The sequence below is a fragment of the Callorhinus ursinus genome, unplaced genomic scaffold (genome assembly GCF_003265705.2).
Source record: "Callorhinus ursinus isolate GAN/ISIS: 27379988/994484 unplaced genomic scaffold, GSC_fseal_2.0 scaffold8, whole genome shotgun sequence".
Taxonomy (NCBI): domain Eukaryota; kingdom Metazoa; phylum Chordata; class Mammalia; order Carnivora; family Otariidae; genus Callorhinus; species Callorhinus ursinus.
In genome coordinates this window covers 43,778,949-43,791,573 of record NW_027397070.1, presented here as the reverse complement: position 1 = coordinate 43,791,573, position 12,625 = coordinate 43,778,949, and the positions used below count along the sequence as shown (strand labels likewise).

The 12,625-nt window shown below is 39.5% G+C and overlaps 1 protein-coding gene across 39 annotated transcripts in view; it reads right to left on the bottom strand.

The window, feature by feature from the left end:
• The window catches only part of SIPA1L1 (signal induced proliferation associated 1 like 1), a 463,818-nt gene that overhangs the window by 254,868 nt on the left and 196,325 nt on the right, over positions 1-12,625 (bottom strand). The gene's annotated exons all lie outside the window — the stretch shown is intronic.

Sequence of the window (12,625 nt, the reverse complement as noted above, 5' to 3'; positions counted from 1 at the left end):
GATGATTGCTTGAAAACCTTGACACAGTATGAGAAAGAATGAAGCTAGAAGAACAACTCTCTCCATAAAATATCCTACCTGGCCTTCAACTGAGATTTAAACACTACCACTCCATTTTTATACATTACTGGTGCCCCCAGGACATCTAAAGAATCGACAGAGTTGTTCAATTTAAACCAAAGGCCCTAAATACTATAATTTTCCATCACATAATCGTAAAATCAGAGTTAGGAAATTTCCACTCACCCTCAATCATGATGTGGCCTCCATTAGACTTTTTCAACCTCAACTTCCTCATATCTGAAATAAGTATAACATTCCCCGTCTCGCACTATTGGTGAGGGTTAAATGAGAAAACACGGATGACAATGCCTGGCATCCAGCCTGGCTACACAAGACTTGCTCAATATCAGTGTTACTTCAAGATGGCAGGCTGAAGTTCTACCTTGAAGTCTCTCTATTCTAAGACCAGTAATTTGATGACTCAAGGATCTCTTAGTTTCATAATCCAAAAAAAATTAATACTAAAAGCTAGGAAGGATTACCATTCTTCTCCAAATATTCCATGTAGCAATTAGACCCAGCCTTAAGTCCCAAATGCACTTTCCCCCTGCATTAAATTTACTTGCAATTTTCCACTGTGGAGTAAGATTCTTTTAAAAGTTACTCTGAATAAAATAGGATGAGTCATTCTTAATATACTGGTCTAAAGAAAATCAGTGCACTAAAGCCACAAAGTTTTTCTTTTTGGATTTCTTAAATTGAATTCTTTGGCCAACATTTTAATCAGTCATGATGTGAAATGAATAGGTAACTTGAAATATTTCACAATTTCAAACATTCACTCAATACAGAATAGAAAGTCACATAAATTGGATCATCAAGCAGCAAAATTTGGATGCATGACAAGTTGTATCTATTAGGGACTGCCCCACTTAAATGATGCAGCAGAATCAATGTTGGGTCTAGAAATTAAAGAACCTGGAGTACATACAACACACCCTCAGTGCCAGAGGAAGATCACAGGTTCTGTTCCTGTTGAAATGAAGCTGATTAGCACAAGGTTTAGTAACATAAGATTTCCTCAGAAGGGAACTGATTCAAATCAAAGTGCAATTTTCTCCCTAGTCCTCAGGAAAACGCAATCTAAACAACAATGGATACCAGTCCATACGCACTAGAATGGCTAAAAGTAAAAACCAAAAATAAGTGTTGGTGAAGATGTGGAGCCACTGGAACTCTCCAACACTGTTAGCAACAGTGAACTGGTACAACTACATTAAAAGGTTCTGTGTTATTTCCTAAAAATGAGCAAACACATATCCAACCTCAGTAACCCACTCCTAGGTACAGATGCCCAACAGAAGTGTACACGTAGGTACCCCAAAAACAAATACAGCGAGGCTCATAACAGCATTGCATTTTATAATAGCAAAAATGGAAAAACACACACACACACACACACACACACACACACACACACACACACACAAACCAGAAACAAAACAAAAAAAAACAGATGTTCAGTAGTAAATAAATAAATTGCAGTATAGTTACATGTCAGAATACTACATGGGGAGAGCAGAGCTGTTATACACACAAATATAATATTGAGCAAAAGAAGCCAGACTAAGCAGTATATTGCCGCATTATTCCATTTTTATAAAGTTCAAAACCAGACACATCTAGCCCATGGTTACTTTTCCTTTTATTGGGGTGAGGAAGGGTAATGAAATGGGAGAAAACATGAGGGAGCTTCTGGAATTTGATAATATTCTAATTCTAATTTTCTAATATTCTAATTTTTAATTTAGGTAATGGTTATACATGTGTGCTGAGTTTGCAAACGTTGATCAATGGTAAAATGCTTAGTCTGTGTGCTTTTCTATATGCATATTACACTTTTTATTTATAAGAAAAAATCAGGTATTCATGAGTGCATGTATCTATGTATTTTATGTAAGCATAAAAATACACAAATATATTTGGAAAAATAGAGTGTTTTTTCTTCATAAAGTTGGCATTGTGTACAATTCCTAACATGCATTTTTCTCTTATTACACCATGATTATTTTCCCTTCTCTCAAATATTTTAGGATGTGAATTTTTATGGATGCATTGTTGTATATACAGTATTGAATACAGCCATAAATTACTGCACATCATTTCCAAATGTCCGCCTTCATAAGCAGTGTTGCCGTGAATGCCATGGTACAGATACGTTGTACATGTTCTCTACTTCATGAAGACAAATTCCTAGAAATAAATCCCCAGGGCCAAAGTATACATTCAAATATGCTAAAAGTGTACAAGAACTCTGGAAATTTTTTCATTAATATTGTTTAAGAAATCTTAGTAATCATTAGTTTACACTTCACTACATGAAAAACTTAGCCATCCAGAATAAATAATTTCTCTGAAGTTTTGCTTAGTTAATAGCCTCTCCTTACAAAGATTTTAGAGCATTTCACATAAATGGGTACAAAGTCTTGGAGAAAATACTCTCTCTCTATATGTGGGTACCCTGAGAAATAAACCTACTGACATCAGTACAGGACTGACCAAAAAATCCATAAAGTCCCCAAACAGAAATATAATAGAATATAAAACCAAATAAGAAGTGGTATATATGTATTTTATATTACATGTGTATGAAAAAATTATATAAGGGTATTTAACAAAACGTTAAAATACATTGCTAGGTTTAGGCCTTGGGTGATTTTTACTTCATTCTTTGATTTTTACCTTATTTTTTAAGTTTTCTTTTATTGCTTACGTTATTTACAGTGAACACATATCGTTAAGATTAAAAAATAAGCTTAAGATCTGAGAGAAATACGGTCCCCTGATAAAAATAAGACAACAGACGTTTTCTTCCCTGTTCGCGAAACAAATTAAATTGGCGAAAGAAAACTTTCTCAGTTTTAAGATTCTCTCCCATATACTTTTCATCAATCTTCTGGCATCTGACAGAGGGTTTTTCAACAAAGCATATACAGCAGAACAAGGAAGGAAAGGCGAGCAGCAGGAAACTGGCACCCCCACAAAGACACAAAAAAGTCATGCTCAGTTGAGACAGCTCTCCACCTCACCTTCAAACCTGAGCCAGCCAGTGCTTCTGACTTGACTTCACATACGTGGTCATTTTCTACTAATAAAGTCATTCACAGTTCCTAAGATGGAACTGATATATTGGTATTTCCTGGTTTGCTATTAAAATCACCGTGACGGGGTGCCTGCGTGGCTCAGGGCGTTGGGCATCTGCCTTTGGCTCGGGTCGTGATCTCGGGGTCCTGGGATCAAGCCCCGCATCGGGCTCCCTGCTCAGCGGGAGGCCTGCTTCTCCCTCTCCCACTCCCCCTGCTTATGTTCCCTCCCTCGCTGTCTCTCTCTCTCTCTTTCAAATAAATAAATGAATAAAATCTTAAAAAAAAAAAAAATCACCGTGACTTCCAGGTACTCTATATCTGAACAAAAATAAGGACCTAGAGACTTTCCTGTTCCCAGAAGTGTAGCCTCAGGTCTAATGTTCATTATACCCTAGAGACCTACAAAGGTTAAATTCTACTCCCTAGGAACATAGGAGTAAGTTACTCACCAGGTAGAATTTTAGCCATTATCTCAATTACCCTTCCTTAAGAGAACTAACTTCCATTTGTTCAGAGACAAAAACAAAAGCCAGGTTGAGTTTTCTCTTCCAGCCAATCAAATCATCCACAATGAGTTACAGAATTGAAACCACAATTAGAATCTAAATTTCCTGATTCCTTCCTGCAAGGTAGTGTCTTGCTTACTAAGGGCAATTTAAAACAGGGCTTTAGCAAACCAAAGAAGATCAAAACCCCAGGATCAAAACAGCAGCAGCTTTGTTGGGGTCCCTTTGGCTTCAACCACGGAGAAAGTCACTCAATCTTGACTCCACCAGAAACACTCCTACCTTGGAATAGGCTGACTCAAAGAGTAAACACCCCACGGATAGTACTAGCCTGTTCTCCCATCCTAACAACAAACAAGACAAGTAAACAGCCACAATGTGTTGTCACTTTTTTTTTTTTTACAATTGGATTTTAAATGCAGGCTATTATGAAGAGTCTCTTGGCTACAGTTCAAAGGAAACAGAACATCCTAATGCAAAAACATTTTCAACTTCCCGAATTCCACTTCTTTCAGCCAATTTTGGAAAGTTCTCTTTATCTCAACTAGAAAATTCATGTTATACTTGTTTTAAATGTTCAACTCTTCAAAATACAGAATTCCAGTGGCTAGAGTTAGCACAAAGGCCATTTCAAGTGTGTCAATACCTCAGAACACAACCAGTCCCAGGGAGACGTGCCCCTGGGGCAATGGGGGACAAGGAAGCAGATGGCTGGAGTATTAGGCCCTCTGGGTTCAATATATCACCAATCTATGCAGATTAAGCATGATGATTTGATTAACCAGGTGATCAATGAGATGACAGAAAGCAAAACTGGTATCAAGTCCTAAACCCCAGAACACAGTCACACCATACACACCATATACATATTGTTAAGATTAAAAAATAGGCTTAAGATCTGAGAGAAATACGGTCCACACATTGGAAGGATCACTCAGCAGGAATATCAGCAAGGTGCTAAGTTTGGACCAAGCCCTGGGGCTATAGCAGCCAGTAAGACACATCCACTGCCCTCGATGAACTCAATGGATAATGAAGATGAGACATATAAGTAGAAATAACTGGATACACGCTCTAATCATCATAACTACTATCACTTACTGAGAGCTTAGAACCTGCTTAGAATTTCACATATTTTCATTTGAGATTCGCAATAATTATCACATAAGTGTTACAAACCTTGGGCAATTTCCTTATCCTCTCTGTACCTCAGTTTCTTTATCTCTAAAAAGAAGGTAACACCTACTCCCTGGGAGTGAGGTGAGAATCAATACACGTAAAAGCACACAGAACACTGCCTGGCACGTGGCAACTGATCAATAAAAGTCAGCTCTGATTCTTATTATAATCACCAGTGTGGCTGCTGTTATTATCAGTGGAAAGGTAACCAAGTAAAAAAGGAAAGAGCACAAAGAGAAAGAAGAATGGCAGTTGCCATGCGTAGTCAAAGGGCATTAGACAAACCCCTCTGCTTCCTCACGTGTAAAATGGGCCGAGGCTACCTGCTGCACCCTCCTCCTCCTCCCAGGGCTGTCCTGCGGGCCGCAAGAAAGCACCTTTAGCCAGAGAACGCAAAGCTAGTGTCATACGCACTCTGTCACTGACCAAGGGGCCTCCACACACCTTGGAGAAAAAGGAACTTTCACAATGAGGCCTAAGTCAAATAACTATGGGTATAAAATGAATATTCTGGACATCACTCTAATGAAGAAAAAAAAAATTAAGAGCATGGTAAACTCTCCACTACCTGGTGACACCAAATACCATCCCTGGAGCCTTGCACTGGCAGAATAGTCAGAACTCTGAGGAAAGTATTTGACGTCACTCTCTCTCTCTTTTTTTTTTTTTTTTACATCAATTTTAAAGGCAATCCCCAAGTGCTGAGAAAGCCGACTACACCACGGCACTCGCAGGCTCACTGGGGGCACCGCAAGGCACCACGGTGCAGAGGATCTAAGCTGCATTTTATCTCAGCTGTGAACTTCTGAACAAAGTGATTTTCAAGCTTTATTCTTTATTTCATTACGTCTTACAAAGTTTCCTTTCACTACAATATTAATTGTAAAAGTTAACAGAAGGTGAAGTTTCTAATTCTGGCTTCCACAACTTCAAACACACATACACAAAAGCTTCTGGCACCATTTTCATCTTGTGCTCAGTTTTGTAGCTCACAAACCCCAAAGAGACTACCCTAGTCCTGTGAAATTTTCTAAATACATGCCATCTCTAACTGTAGGATCTACTCAGCTCATTAACTGGCAAATGCTCTTTCAGATATCATTTGAATATTTTAATTAAGAAAATATTCATATGAGAACATAAATGGGGATTTATTTTCTTGTCCCCTTCTATTTTCCAAATTATCTAAAATTAGCACCCATGACTTACCTAATCAACAAAGAGGAAGTCTTTAAAACAGACAAAAAGGCACAGAAAACTATTTGATTTCAACTGAAAATTCTCGTAAGTTACCTGATACCTATTTTAGTTATTTTGTTTGGCACAACAACTACAATAACTGGGAGGGAAAATGTGTTTTGCAATAGAAATTCAGATAAGAAATATCTGTCATCAACAGATGTCAGAGATTTTTACACTCATCAGTGTTTTACATTAAAGTAAGAGATAATTATACTAATATTAGTATCAAATGCATATCTCCATATAGCTAGCACATATGCGTTTAGTTGATTAACCACCAGCACAACCAATCAGAGAGAGACTGTCAGTCTCTCCCATTCACAGCTGAGTATGGACAGATTCAGCCAGGCTAAAACCTAATTTGGTTTTAAAACAAATTTCCCAAGAAAGAAACAGTAATCAGTGTAGATAAACAGGATTCAGCTTCAGCTTCAGGCTGATAACTTCTCTCCTCTCATCTCAAGAAAACAAGAGATAAGGGAAAACTTTTTATCTTCCTTAATACATAGGGTAGGCAATGATCAACAAATATTTTCTCCAAAGGGGGGGAAGACTGTAACTTGATTCTAATCCTAGACTCTCATCAAAGCACCAGGCAACTGAGAATCCTCTACGTATCAGGGAACATGGAGGAGGTCACACTTTTTAAAGAACAGAGTTTCTCTAACCTACCTCCCACCCCCGCCCCCCGCATTCGGCCCCCGCATTCAGACATCAGAAGTCAAAAGTTCCTACTCATATTTTCAGCTTGGTACACAGATTTTCTTTCTAACCTTGTAATAAATAAAAACTATCAATGAAGCAATGAGATTGTATGTTGCCTTCCACTAGCCATCATTATTTCATATGAACAAGTTTTCTCTCCCCAAGTAGAATATGAACCCATTTTTAAAGTTCCCATCACAAGTATTTTATACTTAAATCTGGCATCCGCTAGCTTTCGCTCAGCCTTCTAACTCTGGGCGCCAACAGGCCCTGGGGTGGAGGTGCCTCCATGTTTAGAACTGGCTCTTACGGGCACAGAACAAGTGTAGGCAGCTCCCCATTCCAGGCTTTAGTGGCAAGGACCATCATCACCTTCTTCAAAGTCTCCCAAAGCTATGGGCATCGTTCACAATCCCCTCACATTATAGAAACTCTGTAACTCGACAGCATGTGGGGGTAAAGTCTAGAGTCGCGAAGAAGGAGCGGGCGGCACACACCTCCAGGGTCTGGCTCAACGATGCCTAATGTCAATACACTTCTCCAGGAACCAGAGAAAACGAGGTCAGCCTTGTTTCTCACAGTCTGGCACAGTACATGGACCAAGGGCAAAAAAAAAAAAAAAAAAAAAAAATCACATCTCCTTATCTCCCAGGATGAGTCAAAGAAATACCAACCTGGGAACAGTGGATGGGAAACAGTCTCAGGCACTGAGAAGCTTGGGGCATATTCTTTCCCCATTCTAAGAACTACACTCAGGAGAGTCTGGGACTTTTTTTAGACTTATGTCTTCTGAAGTTGCTCTGATTTCAAAACATTCTCCTATAACCCCAAGGAAAAGTACTAAATGGCACACTTCAGAATGAATTCTAATTTGATGGAGAGTTCTATACTAGTCCCACTGAAGTAAATGAAGTCATTCTTTGTGTCCACAGATGGCTGAAAAGGGCCATAGCTCCCCACCATTTGTAAAGGCTCTGGACACCTAACAGGAGCCCATGGGTATTACTTTCAGAAACATGAATTACCTGGCTCTGTCCCTGATGCACCTGGCTAAGTATACGCAGAAACTAGAGCCCCAGTTCAGAGTATCTGAACACACACACACACACATACACACAAAACCAGAACTTTGTAACACCACTGACATCTAACCTTCAAAAATGTCTTGTTCTGTTTTGTTTTAATGACTATAATAGGATTGCCTGGGCAGGAACTGATAACCAAAGGAAAATATGTCCAAGACTGTCTGGATTTCACGTTATTTATCTCCTGTGGGTCCAAGAGATAAAAAGTGTAACTCTAGGCTCTTCTCTTCCCTCCCACCTCGCCAGGTGCCGAGAGATGGACTCCTAGAGCTCACGGGTTGGGGGAGGGGTCCTGGTGCAAGCTATTTTCTGCCACAGGAGGACAAGAGTGAGTCATCATTGGGACAGTGTGGCACTACTGCATGGAAGTGGTCCCTCTTGACCCCCTTTCCTTCCTAAGACGGGTTGCTGCAACTGTAACTACAGATATGTGAATGTGCCATTTAATATTCTGAGCTCAGTTTGGTCTTAAAAATCTAAATTCTACATAGAAATTATTCTACTTACCCTGCTTAGCATAACAAGATTGTAACCATCAGGAAAAATCATTGAGTCTTAATAGAGAGTCCCAAGGAAGGGCTCCTGCAAGTATATTTGTTGGTCTTCCAAGGGTTCTGTTGCATAAATCACCTCAAGTATATTAAATATCGGCAACATCCTCTGTGTCACTTTGGCATGTGGCTTCTGTTTGAAAATCAATTTCATCTTTACTCATTCAAAAGCTCATCAGAAGGATTACAAAAAACTACAACAAGTATAAAAAGGTAAAATTCTTTATCAATGATTAAATTTGACCAGTTTTCAAAACTGATATACTGATTAGCCTAAAAGATAATGTCCTTATAAAGAATATTAAAAACAGGGGTGCCTGGGTGGCTCAGTTGGTTAAGCATCCAACCCTTGATTTTGAATCAGGTCATGATCTCATGGGTCATGAGATGGAGCCCCGCATCCAGCTCCACTCTCAGCAGGGAGTCTGCTTGAAGATTCTTTCCCTCTGCCCCTCACACCACTCACGCTCTCCCTCCCTCTCTCTCAAATAAATAAATCTTAAAAAAAAAAAGTATTAACAACAGCAGGCAGCATCCAGAATACCACTAAGGCCTTATGTATAATGTTATCAATTACCTCCTTCACACTAGATATTGGGCTGCAAAATTATAAAACAGAATTATGAAAGTCTAAATATTTTCAGAGACAGAACGACCACTGTGAAATTTCTTATAGTATAAAAATTAAATCTCAGGATTTTTTACTATAAGCTGGCTCCCAGATGAATGATGCCCCAAGGATATTCCAACAATCTCTTCAGTGGGCAACATGCAATATTATGATGCTATATCATCTAGAAGAAAATGTAAGGAGTCAGAGAAACAAAGGCTCTATTAGGATGATCGAATCTTCAAATAATCACCTTTTCTTCGTATTTTGCTATCACTCTATCAGAAAACAAGTCATTTAATATTTATACATATTTATTTCAACTTTCCATTAAATGTTAATAACATTTTTCCATAATTAATTACTAGAATTACAAAAATAAATTCCAAGTTGCCAGGGATAAAAAAATCTTATTACTGTTCCGTGCTCTGGCAAACCTTGTAGTTGCATCTATACTGTGGGCTCTGAGCCAAGGAGAATGAAATTCTGGCTAGAAAGGAGATGTATTAATTTAGAGTAGTGACCCTACTCTAAATGGGATAGCATGCCAGGAATACACCTTCTGTAGTTTTTAAATTAGCCTACAGGATTTGGTATTTTTAGTTGCTCCTGTTCTATTTGGTTATTTTCTCTTAAAAGAATTTTAAAGTGTTATTAACATTCTGAAACAACGTATCAAAAGGTATTTAAAAATCTTTATCTCTAACAGAACCTCTAGAACGGGGAGAAGAGCATCTGAATTAAAAACGCAACCAGTTTTTCCATCAACTACAATAGCTACTCCACAGGAACAATTACCCCAGATTCCCACAACTTTCACTCAACAAGCATGTGTGCAGACTCACTGTGTCCCACACACTCCCTTCAGCCCCGGAGAGACAATGCTGAAAAGACGAACACAGCACCCAGCCGCCGGAGTTGTATAGACAGCATCCTTCCGCGCCGCCACCACCTCTGGGCTCAAAGAGAAAATGTGCAACACATCTTCTCCTTCCAATGATTACCAACAAATGAGAAATTTTTTATTAAGAGGGATAAAATTATAATCCTCTCCAAATAGCAGTATGGTGGCTGTCTTTTTATAAATAATTTGGCTGGCTAAAAGTTCAAGCAGAATGCTTTGGGAATTTCTGGCCAATGATTCAAGGACAGTGGCCACCAGAGGTCTGGCTGGAGCTGGCTCTCTCCTGGGACAAAGGAAGCCAGCCCAGGAAAGGCCACACAGAGCTGCTGTCTAACTGCTTACCAGCCTATATGCCATGGGAAAAGGTCCCCCTGCAGGACCTTGGATCTGAAATGGGCTCATAAATAACCTCCATCTGGGGCAGACTTAGTGGCTATATATATAAAATAAGTCATAGACATTCCACTATTCAAATAGATCTACACCAATACCATGTTTCCACACATCTCACAGCCATGAACTCACCAGGCTGACAAGATTCTGAAAATTCATATAATCAGAATTATAGTCCACAAAACAACTAGCTTTCATGATCTTTCCTAGAGAGTAAACCTTCTATTTTTTTCCTACTGAATCTTAACTGTCCTTGCCCCATCTTTTAAAAAATTTAGAAAAAATTTCAATTTCATTCAAAGATATAAATAAGTTAAAAATTAAATATGAAATATTTAATTTCATATGAAATATGAAATTAATATGAAATATGAAAAAGAAATCCTATCGGCCACCTTCACCTGCCCAAAACCATCAAGGGTTTCTCAATAACTAGATAAAAAGGGTCCAAATTCTCTAACTAGACACTCCAAGTCCTAGACGAGTGAGTTTCAAACTGATTTTTCAACTCATTTCCCCCATCCCACTCCACCAGTCAATTCCAGGCAAACTGTGAACTATCCTCTCGTACATAACACACCCGTCACTTTACTTCTTTCCACACCTTCTCTCATATATTCCATCTGCATTCAGTGCCCACTGATAAACTGCCTATTAATTACAAATTACATGCACCCTATTGTCCTAATTGAAGGGCCACCTCTTCCCCAAGCCTCTGTTAGTGCCCCTTCTGCTGAATTTCCACAGGGTGGGCTCTCTACCTGGAAAGGTATGTGCTTTGGGAAAAAACATCATTGAAATCTCAACTCTGCCGCATACAAGTTGCGCCGCGAGCAGGGATTTGCCTCACTCTGAACAACACAGGGGGTTACAAGAACGACTCTGCAAGGTTTAGGGGTTTCTGGGCAACACTGCTACCATGGGTTCAAGTCTCAATGCTAACAACTGCGGACGGACTGACCCTGCAAAAGGAACTGACCCACCACAAGTCTTAGCTTTCTCACTGGTCAACCGGGAGGAGCTCCCACTATCTGGTGGAATACCAAGTGTCAAGAAGCCACTGCACAGCTCGGACTCCCATGCCCAGGGCCCCGGCGCCCCCACCGTCCTCAGGGTTAGCAGCCCTGCTCTCTTGGGGCTCCCACCACACGCTGTGCTCCCTTCTGTCACAGTATCACATGGGAGTCACCTGTCTCCTCCATCCAGTGGCACATTTACAGCCCAAGTCTAGACTGTCTGGCACTCTGATAAATACATAAACTAGAAAGTATTTTTAGGTGTGAAGTGCTTCATAGGTATAAGGCGAAGCACACCCATAAAAATGGGGACCCTGAGAGATTCTGAGGCAAAGAAACAAAGGAAAACACCTGCTGAGATGCTGCTTATTCTTTCAGACCCAATTCAAACTGTAATATTTGTGACTTATTTATTAGACAGCGGCTGCCTCTAGGAAGGCCTCTGGGGCTTCCCCAGCAAGGGCGCTTAATTTTGCAGTCACCACCACAGTGCATCAGTTCATCTCCAACACAAAGCACCACACTCTCCTCTATATACTTTTCTTTTCTAGTCATCTTACTCCCCTGATCTGAAGCTCAAGGAGAACAAGGCCTTATGGGACTGGCCTTCCTTTCCAGCCCCTCCTCCCTACCACAGAAAGGGGAATTAAATGAATTAAAAAGCTAAAGCTTCTAGAACTACATCATCCAAATCATGAGGTAATCTAACATCGCATGATTGCTCTGCCAAGTGATTCATCAGCTCTAAGACCCCAAAGTCAAGGTCTGAATAGATCTAGACAACATTCTACCACCTACAGGAGGAATTCAACAAAATCTCTCAAAATCAAAAGAAAAGCTTTTCCCTGAGTAAGGTTTTCATTCATGGTTAAAAGAATCAGAAACAACAGAAAACAGCGAACCGAAACAAAAATGTCAGGGAGGAAAACTCTGTCTTTTTGAACTTTCTGATGTTCATGATACTTTAATATTCTTCTCTCCTCAAGCCAAATACTTTTCTTAGAAAAACAAATCAATGCTTTACATTCCATATTCATGAGTAATTATAAAAATAAACTAGCACACACAATGGTAGAGCTTTTTTAAATTATTGATTAATCAGATTAATGAAAGTTGACTTATAAAATATATTTTGAACTCGCTATTTTCCAATGTGGGTATCACTTCATTAAAACATCTGTTTTCTATCTCTGACATTTCAGAATCAGCAAACCTGTAACAAACACTGAATGTGCCCCCCCCACTTCTGGTGAGGGGTAATGGTAGTGAAGAAGGAGGGAAGGTC